The sequence below is a fragment of the Malus sylvestris genome, chromosome 16 (assembly GCF_916048215.2).
Source record: "Malus sylvestris chromosome 16, drMalSylv7.2, whole genome shotgun sequence".
Taxonomy (NCBI): Eukaryota; Viridiplantae; Streptophyta; class Magnoliopsida; order Rosales; family Rosaceae; genus Malus; species Malus sylvestris.
Window position 1 is genome coordinate 35,187,204 of NC_062275.1, and position 13,280 is coordinate 35,200,483.

Genomic DNA, 13,280 nt, shown 5'->3' on the forward strand with positions numbered 1-13,280 from the left:
AACGTCGGGACACCATGGCCCTTCGGGTTAGTGTTAGGTCAAGCCAAGGATTGGGCCGCATCATGCGAGTCCTGTTCTTAAAAAAAATTCTTATTTTTTTTTCTGCAGGTCGAAAAGGTCAGCCCAAAGATTTGGGGCTTAGGGTTTCAACCAAAAAAAGTAAATAAATAAAAAGCCCCAACCAGAGTTGGGTGCAGTCACTGGGGACGAAGGCCAGTGCCGTCACTGCAAGCGGCTGTGTTTTGGAAAAATTTCCTCGGTGCAAGGTTATAAGTTCGACGGCGAGCAAGTTCTGGGGGATGGAGAAAGTACCTCGATATCGGGGAAAAAAAACCTAAGAAATTCAAACTGGAATTTCACCCAAATTTGATGAAATTTCTTCGGGAATTTCAATGCTATCGAATCAAAATTACGATACTATGTTGGATTTGGTTAGAAAATTGCAGGGCAAAGTCGTGGTCTCACTTTAGGCGATGTGGATTTTCTGGGTTTTGACGCTATGGGCATTGGGTTTCAAAGGAGCTTGAGCTCCATGCTTGCTTAGGGTCATGGGGTTTGAAAAACCTAGGCGGCGATTTTTGATTTTTTTTTTCAATTATGAAATTCAATTATATGCATATTCAAATCAATAATATTTTAATGCATGTACATATGTTTGATGCAATTCATGGTAAATATCAAATTCACATAATTTAACAATTATGAATATAATGCATACACAATTTATGTAGAATCTGAAATTCGAAAAATGTAAAGTTGGATCATACATTACGGTGAATATTCATGTTATTAGGGTTGCAAAAAAATATCGAGATAAAAACCGTTGTTTTGAAAGAACCTGATTGCACGATGATATGGATGAACTGGTTTGATGCAGAAAAAACTTCAATGTCAGATTCCTAAGCGCAGCGGTAGAAGTGTGCTGATAACGTGTTGTAGCTTATTTTATCTGACAAAGGGAATAGGGCCAGCGGCAAGGGTAGAGAAATTGAGAGATATGTGTTTGTAGAATTATAGGGGAATGTGTGTGTTATCCCTCTTACATAATACCTTTATTTATAGTAGTAAAAGAGAGAAGAAATTTCTATATCCCAAAGAAATACAAGTTGTAATAGAAAATGATAACTAGAATCAAATCTAATATATAATCACGTTTAAACTAAGACAATTTATAACACATTACATTATAAGAGCATTTTTACTCACAATTATTGATGTATTTATATCATCAATAAATTGGACTAATAATATTCCATCGAACAAATCCATCGACAATTACGGATCTCACTCTCTCAGAAGTCAGACCTGCTCACATCAATTTGTCACCATCTCCCGACCCCAATGCGGCGTCGTCCGGGATACCGTCCGCTCAGTAGAGGTAGATGGGGTTGTTTAAGAGGATTGTGGGGTTACTAGGGTTTGCCAAGGACGACGGACTCGAAGGCAAAGACAACGATGAGGAAGAAGACAACGATGACCACGCCTAGAACCGGGACCGCTTCCAAGAAACTGGGCTTCCCCTCAAAGGCTTTAGCGTTCCCGTCCAGGTCGCCGTTGACCGTAATCTGCCCGGCCCCGTCCTCGTTCGTTGTCGTTCCGGCGACGGCGGTGTCCAGGTACCTCGATTTCCATTGATTGATTGAATGGTTTTGGAAGAGTCGTAATTTTGCAGTGTTTGGTCAAAATTTAGAGAATTTTTTGTTTCAATTGCTTGGTTTCTGTGGCTTTAGTCTTTTACTGTGAATTGCTTTGCTGCCATCGTTCAGTAAAATGTGGCAATGTTGTAATGTGGCGGGTACATGACTCACGGATGAGCCGAATTTAGAGAAAACCAGTTACTGGATGGAAATTGAGAGACTAGGGGTAGTGTGGGTAGGAATTTGTTTCATTTAGAATGCTCGGAAAAAAGTTTGTTTACCAAATGTTTGGACGAGGGACTTTTGAAGTCCTTGGAACTTTAGACTCAACAACAACGGCAAAGCCTTATGAATCCTAAAATGTAATTGTGCTTGGTTTTGTTCCATGCCTTCTTCTAGTTCCGAGTAGTCCACGTCTTTTCTTAAAGCCTCTTTCCATGTCTTCCTAGGTCTCCCTCTACGCCTTGGTCTTGAGCCTCTGTCTCATAATCCTTGGACTACTCAAGCACGACAATTCTACTACTAAAACATTAGAAATGCACTAGAAAGACACATTGAACGAGGAGTTTCAAAATGACAACTTGAAAGCTGTCGTAGTAATCTCAAATGTAATGCATCTAGTTATTTTCAAGTCCCTCCATCTGATTTTTGTGTGCATATAGTCATTTTCAAATGCGCAATAATGTTGAGAGGTTGCGCAACATGACAATTGAGAGCATGTAGGTGATTGAAGAATCTTACATTATAGAAAGTTAAAAACAAAACGGTTGTTAGGGTGAGCTGTGTGCACATTGCCATTCATCTTTAATGGTGATTCTCCCTCGTTTGGAATAATCAAGTGTTAGGCTATTCAATTAGAACTTTGGTATTCTTTTGGAAGCAGTTGTGTTTGTAGAGGCAGACAGGGGATTATTGTTCACTCGTGGGACTTCTCTGTAGACAGCTTTTCATCTCTTTTTCTTGTAGGAGTGAACTATTTGTAATTGGAACAGTTTTGTTCTGCCTATAGCTTTCCTTAGAGTATCACAGTATCCCTGAAGCAGAAAGTTGAGCATCCTTCATTTTCCTGTTGAGTCAGCATTTCTTCTGCTAGCTAAAAGCATGAGAATATTGGAATGAAGATTTCTCTTCTGTTTGTAGAATATTATTTCTTTTCCTTGTTCACCCAGTGTAGTTTAAACTATGTTTGTTTTATTTCATACCCTGGATTAGGTTATATTGCACAAAATCCTGAAACAATGCAAATTTGCGTTAGGTATCTACAAGAATAAGGGCGACGTACAAAATTGCATGAACTATAGGGGTATTAAGCTAATGAGTCATACAATGAAGCTCTGGGAGAGAGTCATTGAGCATAGATTGAGGCAAGAGACACGGGTTTCGGACAACCAATTCGGGTTCATGCCAGGGCGCTCAACCATGGAGGCAATCTATCTCTTACGAAGATTGATGGAAAGATATAGAGATGGGAAAAAGGATTTACACATGGTCTTTATAGATTTGGAAAAAGCGTATGATAGGGTCCCAAGAGACATTCTTTGGAGGATTTTAGAGAAGAAAGGAGTACGAGTAGCATATATCCAAGCTATAAAGGATATGTATGAAGGAGCAAAGACTGCCGTAAGAACTCATGAAGGACAAACCGAAAGCTTTCCCATAACTGTAGGATTACATCAAGGCTCATCCTTAAGTCCTTACCTTTTTGCGTTGGTAATGGATGAGTTAACAGGACATATTCAAGATGATATTCCTTGGTGTATGCTTTTCGCAGACGATATAGTGTTGATAGATGAAACTCAGGAAGGGGTAAATGCAAAGCTTAACCTTTGGAGAGAAGTGTTGGAATCTAAAGGTCTTCGCCTAAGCCGATCAAAGACAGAATATATGGAGTGCAAGTTCAGTGCAAATGGAGGCCAAAACGAGTTAGGGGTGAGGATCGGAGATCAAGAAATACCAAAGAGCGACCGTTTTCGTTACCTAGGATCTATCTTGCAAAAGAACGGAGAATTAGATGGAGATCTCAACCATAGAATACAAGCTGGATGGATGAAGTGGAAGAGTGCATCCGGTGTGTTATGTGACCGCCGTATGCCACTGAAGCTCAAGGGAAAATTTTATAGGACGGCAATAAGGCCGGCGATGCTGTATGGCACAGAATGTTGGGCGGTGAAACATCAGCACGTACACAAAATGGGTGTAGCGGAGATGAGGATGCTTCGTTGGATGTGTGGGCACACGAGAAAGGATAAGATTAGGAATGAGGATATCCGGGGTAAAGTAGGAGTAGCCGAAATTGAAGGAAAGATGAGAGAAAATCGGTTACGGTGGTTTGGACATGTGCAAAGAAGGCCTACTGACGCTCCGATTAGAAGATGCGACTATGGGACAGAGGTTCAGGGCCGAAGGGGTAGAGGAAGACCTAGGAAAACTTTGGAAGAGACTCTAAGAAAAGACTTAGAGTACTTGGATCTAACGAAGGACATGACACATGATCGAGCACAATGGCGTTCTAAGATTCATATAGCCGATCCCACCCAGTGACTTGGATTTTCCAAGTCTCCAACCGAGAAGTTTTCCTCACTCGGAAAATTAAGGGAACACTACCCCAACCTACATGCTCCACTCAGAAAGCTTCAACATACAAGCTTCAACAAAAGAAAATTCAAAGAACTTAGCGAATAAGGCTTTGGTGTATTTAACACAATACGTTGAAATGAAGGAAAGCTTATTTATTGATATCCCCGATAAGCTACAAATATGTACATATACATGAGTCAAAATAAACACACAAGAGGGAGCCTTCACAAAGGTTGCTTAGGAGAAGTCTCAGCAGTCGGTAGAGCCTCAGAAAGAGAAGGCACCGGAGGGGGATCATTTGGAGCCTCAGTACTGGACAGAACCCTAGAAGGAGGAGGCATCAGAGGTTGATCATTTGGAGCTTCATTACGCGGTACAGCCCCAGAAGACGAAGGCAATAAATGCCTTTGGAACAAACCCACAAATCTCTGATGATCAAGTAAAACCTGACCATCAGTTTCCTTCATCTGGTCAAGCTTCCTCTTCATGTTTGTAGCATAGTCATGTGCGAGCCGGTGCAACTGTTTATTCTCATGCTTGAGCCCTCTAATCTCCTGTTTGAGACTCATCACTTCAGCCGCCAATGATTCAACTTGGCGGGTTCGAGCAAATAGGCGTTGGGCCATATTAGACACAGAACCTGCACACTGAACACTGAGAGCCAGCGAATCCTTAACAGCTAACTCATCAGACCGTTTGGAAAGTAGTCTGTTATCTTTGGGAGTGAGAAGGTTCCTGGCCACCACCGCAGCGGTCATATCATTCTTCATCACGGAATCCCCAACGGTAAGAGGACCAGTGGGGGAGACGAAGGATGGACGCCATATGTTGTCTGGAGAAGGCGGGGCTGCCTCTTCAACAAGGTTCAAGTCAAAACGACGGTCGGAGGGGCCAGACATTTTCAAAGGTGTTGAAGAGAGAAGAGGTCGGACAAATCAAGATCTTAGAAGTGCAAGAATGAAGCTTCTACTGGTGGAGATTCAAGTGTGCTTTGGAACTTAATGCCAGCCCCTATAAAAATCTGCACTCGACGGAGCTTCAGAAATCGAAGAGGCGCCTGCTCAGAAATCGAAGAGGCGTTTGCTTTCTCAAAAGCTGGGCTGCTTAGAGATCACGAGGGTTGATCTCAGAAATCGAAGAGGCGTTTGCTTTCTCAAAAGTTGGGCTGCTCAAAGACCACAAAGGCCGATCTCAGAAATCGAAGAGGCGCTCACTTTCTCAAAAGCTGGGCTCCCCAGAGACCACGAGGGCCGATCTCAGAAATCGAAGAGGCACCTACTTTTCCAGCCTTGTCAGCACCTGTCACACGCACACTCAGCTTTGCGGAAATTATGGGCATTCTATCGAAGACTTCTGGGGAAGTAGAAAACACATGAATCTTACTGTTCAATCACCCACTTGCCACACGCAACAATAGCTCATGGGTACCACAGAAAACTTTGCCAAAGTTCTCTGCCAAAGTTGAGCACGTGAAGCTTGCAGCTCCCACTTCATCACTCTGACCAAGAAGGGTAAAAGAATAGCAAATAAACAGCACTAACAAAGTTTAAACCCATAAATTTTGAAGGTCTAGCTACCATATTATTACCCACAAGGGTAAAGGAACAGTACCACTGCTGGATAATTGGAAAGTCCCTGTGTGTCAACCTCTGTGCTTCGTGGCAAGGTAGACTAGCAAACATGCCCAACCTTTACTCACATTCGAGAAAACACTCCCAATAAGATTGCTTGCTCCAAAATCGAAGAGGCACCGTCCTCCGAATCTCGAGAGCCAGACTCCCAACATGACTACTTTCTTAAAAATCGAAGAGAAGCTTCGTGGCAAGGTAGACTAGCAAACATGCCCAACCTTTACTCACATTCGAGAAAACACTCCCAACAAGATTGCTTGCTCCAAAATCGAAGAGGCACCGCCCTCCGAATCTCGAGAGCCAGACTCCCAACATGATTACTTTCTCAAAAATCGAAGAGACGCTGCTCCCCGAATCTTCGAGAGCCAGACCCCCAGCATGATTGCTTTCTCAAAAATCGATGAGGCATCGTTCTCCGAATCAATCGAAGAGGCGCTCGCTTTCTCAAAAGCTGGGCTGCTCAGAGACCACGAGGGCCAATCTCAGAAATCGAAGAGGCACCTACTTTTCTAGCCTTGTCAGCACCTGTCACACGCACACTCAGCTTTGCAGAAATTATGGGCATTCTGTCGAAGATTTCTGGTGAAGTAGAAAGCACATGAATCTTACTGTTCAATCACCCACTTCCCACACGCAACAATAGCTCATGGGTACCACATATAACTTTGCCAAAGTTGAGCACGTGAAGCTTGCAGCTCCCACTACATCGCTCTGACCAAGAAAGGTAAAAGAATAGCAAAGAAACAGCACTAACAAAGTTTAGACACATAAATTTTGAAGGTCTAGCTACCATATTATTACCCACAAGGGTAAAGGAACAGTACCACTGCTGGATAATTGGAAAGTCCCTGTGTGTCAACCTCTGTGCTTCGTGGCAAGGTAGACTAGCAAACATGCCCAACCTTTACTCACATTCGAGAAAACACTCCCAACAAGATTGCTTGCTCCAAAATCGAAGAGGCACCGTCCTCCGAATCTCGAGAGCCAGACTCCCAACATGACTACTTTCTCAAAATTGAAGAGAGGGTAAAGGAACAGTACCATTGCTGGATAATTGGAAAGTCCCTGTGTGTCAACCTTTGTGCTTCGTGGCAAGGTAGACTAGCAAACATGCCCAACCTTTACTCACATTCGAGACAACACTCCCAACAAGATTGCTTGCTCCAAAATCGAAGAGGCACCGCCCTTCGAATCTCGAGAGCCAGACTCCCAACATGATTACTTCCTCAAAAATCGAAGAGACACTGCTCTCCGAATCTCGAGAGTCAGACCCCCAACATGATTGCTTTCTCAAAAATCGAAGAGGCATCGTTTTCCGAATCTCGAGAGCCAGATACCACAGACCACTTTTTCAAAGTGCTCTGACAGAGTTAAAACATGTGAAACTGGCAGCTCCCACTACCGTGCTATGACCAAGCAGGGTAAAGGAATAGCATTACTACTTGTTGTTAGGGAGACTCCTATATATGTCGACCTCCATCCCCAACGGACAGGCAGACCTGCAAAAATGCTCAACCCTTCATCATATCTGAGAGGGCACTCCCAACGAAGCCTTTCGAAATATTCAGCTTTCTTTCCCCCCGATAATACCTCTGCAAACAAGCTATACTAGAGCAAGAATATCTCATATCATCAGGGTTAAAAGCAAGAGTATCCCATATCATGCTTTTTCCCTGTCTTTTCCTTTGGCCTTGTTTTTACCTGCAAGACAAGGAGAAAGAGAGCAATCAGTCAGCAGTTGGAATCAAGCTTCCAGCCAGGAACTGACTGCCTGGAACCCCTTACCTGATTACTTACCTGGCATTGCTCTCGAGTACTCATCTTCAACATCTTATGTTTCCAGGGAAGATTCCGCATCTGCTTGAGGAACAGATAGGGCAAGTGCGAAGGATACAAGGAAGCATGTGGAGACAAGCGTAACAGCACACGTGCCGATACATCCATTACTCTGTCAAAAGCAAAAGTATCCCATATCAGCAGGGTGGAACGTACTCTAGATTTGATGGACTTGTTTTGACCCTCAAATTCTTCAGTCGGCCTTATACTCTGGAGGAAACCAGAAAACCCTCCAGCTCAGTTCAAGAATAAGCCTGTGGAAAGTTACTTCTTCAAAAGCAAAAGTATCTCATATCATCTCTTCTCATTTTTCTTCTCTTTATCCTTCATAAATGGGGGTAAGGCTAGCCGACATTCACCTCTCCCAGACCCTGCGTAAAGCGGGAGCCTTGTGCACTGGGTACGACCTTTTTTATCCTTCATGCTGCTGCAAGATGGGGAGAAGGTGAACAATCAGTCGGAGCTCTGATTGCTTACCTTGTCTGTCACCTCTTTCAGCAGACCCCCTAGCTCGGCGACTTGGGGGACTCCTACTACATGGTTTGTATCGCGCTTGACCAAGCCTGAAACTACAAGTAAGCTTCAAGTGAAATTGATACATTACCTTGTGCATCTCCACCAGTTAAAGATACCACCCCTGGATGGAGGAAGAGTACTTCCAGAGAAGATGCCACATCTACCTATGAGACAGATAAGGCAAGTCAAGACGACACCACACTCCGATACTTAGAAGTTTCGTGATTACGAGATCATTCTCCCACAATATTTCCTAATGTCATTTGTACTAAATCATTCACTTGTACTCACTAAAGGAGAGCTTGAACCTATGTACTTGTGTAAACCCTTCACAATTAATGAGAACTCTTCTATTCCGTGGACGTAGCCAATCTGGGTGAACCACGTACATCTTGTGTTTGCTTTCCTATCTCTATCCATTTATATACTTATCCACACTAATGACCGGAGCAATCTAGCGAAGATCACAAAAAGCGACCGTTTTCGCTACCTAGGATCTATCTTGCAAGAGAACGGAGAATTAGATGGAGATCTCAACCATAGAATACGAGCTGGATGGATGAAGTGTAAGAATGCATCCGGCGTGTTGTGTGACCGTCGTAGGCCACTGAAGCTCAAGGGAAAATTTTATAGGACGGCAATAAGGCCAGCGATGTTGTATGGCACAGAATGTTGGGCGGTGAAGCATCAACACGTACACAAAATGGGTGTAGCGGAGATGAGGATGCTTCGTGGGATGTGTGGGCACACGAGAAAGGATAAGATTGGGAATGAGGATATCCGAGGTAAAGTAGGAGTAGCCGAAATTGTAGGAAAGATGAGAGAAAATCGGCTCCGGTGATTTGGACATGTGCAAAGAAGGCCGACTGACGCTCCGGTTCGAAGATGTGACTACGGGACAGAGGTTCAGGGCCGAAGGGGTAGAGGAAGACCTAGGAAAACTTTGGAAGAGACTCTAAGAAAAGACTTAGAGTACTTGGATCTAACGGAGGACATGACACAAAACCGAGCGCAATGGCGTTCTAGGATTCATATAGCCGACCCCACTTAGTGGGAAAAGGCTTTGTTGTTGTTGTTGTTGTTGTTGTATATTTGAAACTATAAACACTTAATAGTTCTAGCAAAACTGCAGTTATTATTTCATTAAGATTTCACTTATCTTTTGGATTAATAAAATTGGACAACGCGATGGTTCTTTCATTGGACTTGATTCCCTTCAATACACTCACTCTAAATAATTTTTAAGATTTTGTGGTTGGTTGATTGACTGATTGCAGAGAGTTTAGTTTAGTTTATGCAGTCGTAGTTAGAATCTGTATCATTCTATTTGTTATTATTGTAGGTGTTGGCTATGCTGTAGGACAGGGAGATGAAATTGAAATACTGTCAGAAGTCTGGAGATGATCCAGATGCTATTATAGTATTTTTCTGGAAATTTTGTTTTCCTTCTTGTAACAACACATGGATTTTTCTTTGTTATGTTTGTTTGAGCTCTTTGGATCCTTTTTATCTCCATGGCCGGAGTGAAGCAAGTAACATTGCTCATTTCCTATTATCTCTGCGTCCAGGGTCTAAGATGGCATGCAAAGCGACTCAGAATAGACGAAGATGGAGATGTAGCAGACGAGTTCCTTGATAAGGTCTTCCCAGGGATGTCAATCAGTACAGAAAATAATAGGGCGTTACCAAGGTTTGAAGTGAAACACAATACGAAGCCAGCTAAAGTGAAGACTCAAGCCTTGCATGATGGGAATATCTGACAGCGCGTGGAATACCAGGATAGATCGCAGTGGAGATGAAGACTCCTATAACAGGTCATCAAGTCTGGGGGTGTTCGATTAATTTTCGTGGTCTGTTAACTTTTTCAGTGAATTTGTCAACCGTGTTCTGGTGCAGTTAAGAAATGTGGAAGACTACATTCATTTAAAAACTAAAAACTAAAATCTTGTATGATGGCTAATATTTAGTTTAAAAAAAATGAAAAATCCACGACGACTTAAAAAAAAAAAAAAAAAAACGATATTTTGAGCACTCTAGGAAGTAAACTAAGCCTCACAATAGGGTAACACATTATTCAAATTCGCTTTTTGGTGAGAATCAAACATCTCAGTTAAAGTGAAGAAGAATAGCACTAGACCGTAGTATTAAGTAGTAAAATCCATAATGACTTATGCGAGTTTTCAAAATTTGATTAACCGGGGTCTTTATCTGCCTAATTGTAATTTGATGGACTTCTTCTACTTTTTTTGGTTTTCAATTTTATTTTAAAAACAAACTGAAAATTAAAATTTATTACTAAACAAGATTTTAATTTTAAAAAAATAAAAAAATAAAAAATTGATTGAAAATGGAAAAGTTATCGAACTACCCTTTAGAGTGCAAATAGGAATTGTGATAGAAAAATACAACTATTCAGGCAAGAATTTCTCTGGAGAAGGCCCCTGGCTTGAGCATACAGCTCCCCGAGGAGTTGGCACTAGGGTTGGTTGTCGAGCTCCTACTTGTTAAAAGGCTGCAGGAAGAGGACAAAGTTAGTTCTAAAAGATGCCTTTGTAGGGCCTTAGGTGTAGGCCTTAAGGCTCGCAATCAAAACTAACTAAGTGCTTAAGTATGCCACTGCCATCTTAGCATAGCAGATGTAGAACAAGTGTGTTTAAGTAAATTACTTGCACCCCAAGTTATTTTGATTCTTGTTATCAAAGGATTGTCGTAGATGGGTTAAGTCTACATTAAGTTCTTTTATGTGCCTTGAGATCAAGGACTTTTATTATCTTGTAGGCTTTAAAGGTTAGAAGTTCAGATCTGATTAAGTCATCGATCTAGTTCCTGTTCAATATTTTACAATAGTAAAACTACTAAATGAACTAGATCTGAGTGCCAATGGAACCTTTGATCATCAAATGACTGGAAATGACTTGAATATATACTGGAGAGTACATCATAATACCAAATCTACTAATTAAAAGATAAAACAAAGAGAGTCAGGCAAGATTTCACCTTGTCGGGCAAGGGTGAACGTCTGGCAATTTCTTCTCTTTGTGATTACAGAGGTTTGTGTGTTAAAAGGGATAAGTGGTAAACAAGTTCACATGAGGGAATCGATACTACAACATATGGAGAAGGTAGCAGAGCTTTTACATTGGACAAAAGATGACTTTCTAAGGGAACTATTGCTAAAAAGGGTTTGGAAGGTACAAACTGGCTTGAGAGCAGAGTTTGTATACTTGTTTGTTTGATTGGTTGAGTGTCATTATCTCTAGGCCCTGTCTTCCCTTTTATAGGCAATTCATCTTGGTTGTTGCAAGCTATGCTCGGAAGCACTTAGTGAGTCATCATTTGTTTTACATGTTCTGCCATTCGGAATGTGCTTTTAGGCTGAGAGTAAGTTGATTTCCATCAGTTATCACTTCCCTTGTAAGCACTTAGCCTTTGCATTAATGGGGAGCTGACATATTGTCTTGAGATGGATGGATGGGCCTGGAATTGGGCCTGAGGCAAGTCTCCTTCCTTTAGCTCTTCTTGGCTTTCTTTCTTTTAGGTTCAAAATTTAAATATTAACCCAAACAGTGCCCCCTTCAATCGTTGTTGAGCTTGCAAATCGAGGCGTAAAAAATGATTGAATAGCTGCTTTACATTAACCACTGTCGCACGCCCTTACTCGGGACTCGCGTCATTTAATGCAGCCGTTGCTCAATGAAACTCTTACAATAACCCACACCTTTCATCGTTAAATGGTCATTCACTATGTTAATCCCAATTCACCTCTCAACCAAATATCAAAATCTCTCTATGCCCTTGAATTCCATAACTCACCAAAATTCACTGAATTTTTCTAGTATGCTCTTGCTTTTCAATTCTTGCCCTTCTATTTCCAACTGTCTTCCCATTTTTCTCTCAAAAAAACCCAATAGCAACCAAGATCATTTGTACCCAATCTTCTTGCAAGATTGGTGAGGGAATTTCCACCATGCACTTTCTGCTCAATGACCTTTATTGCCCTCGAGCAGGCCTGCATACTTCTTTTTTCTTTAATGAAGGAAGAGTACACTCGCTAGGACCTGCATGGATTTCTTAGGTCTCAATTGCTGTTAGAAACAACATGCCTAAGGAGAAATCAACTTTTATAATATCTTCGGAAAAGCGCATTGCTTCCAACCTTTGTTTCAGGACTTCTATGACATTGAGGAGTAGCCGAGCAGCCTTAATTGCACCGGTAGATTCCACTCATGCTGATATTCACAAGCTCAGACTTCCTCATAACTTCTATTTTCCTGATCACTTCACCATCATAGGTGTATGCTTCATGATCAACTGCCATAACTTTGTCGGTCAGAGTCACTTGGTCGGGCTTGTGGGTGAAGACTCAAAAGATTTGAAGAAGTTTGAGACAGAAAATGGAAGCCGGACATGTTGGCACATATTTAGCTAATAGTGACATTGTTTAAGAGGAGTTGGGTGAAATGTAGACCCAACATTCTAAGATAGCTGCCCTAGTCAAAGATGTAAAACTATTGAGCTAAATCTGATGTAATTTTCAACATGTACTGAAATGAAAATGACTTCTTCAATTTACTTTGGCTTGCCTTCTTTTCTTGAGATGTTAATATGATGAGCCTAAAACTGCCTTTAGATTCCATGTAATGCCTACACTTCTTCAATGTAACAATCTCTAACATCCTACAAGGTTGGGTGATACTTCTTTAAGAATTTAGCATTAATTGGATGCTTCTGTAGGCTTCCCTCCAAATCTGCCAAGTAATATCCCCCTTTGTCCAATACTTGGTGAATAATGAAAGGACATTCCCAAGTCGGGCTCCACTTCCCAAAACTTCTAACTTGAGCTCCCAAAAGGAGAATTGCCTTCCACACTAACTCTCCCTTTTTGAAGTTCTTCAACTTCACCTTTTTATTGTATGCTCGGGCAACAACTTCCTTCCCTTCTTGAATTTTATTTAAAGCCTCAATTCGGGCTATATCAAGATCTTCAACTCCTTGACACATAGCTTAAATGTACTCTTCACTGTGTAGCTCGAATTGATTTTGAATTCTGACAGAACTTACATTAATCTCCATAGGGAGAACG

The 13,280-nt window shown here is 41.7% G+C and overlaps 1 pseudogene; it reads left to right on the forward strand.

Annotated features, from left to right (window-relative positions):
* The first annotated feature begins 1,231 nt into the window (after positions 1 to 1,231).
* Positions 1,232 to 10,153, forward strand: LOC126608202 (uncharacterized; annotated as a pseudogene).
* Positions 10,154 to 13,280: the final 3,127 nt, after the last annotated feature.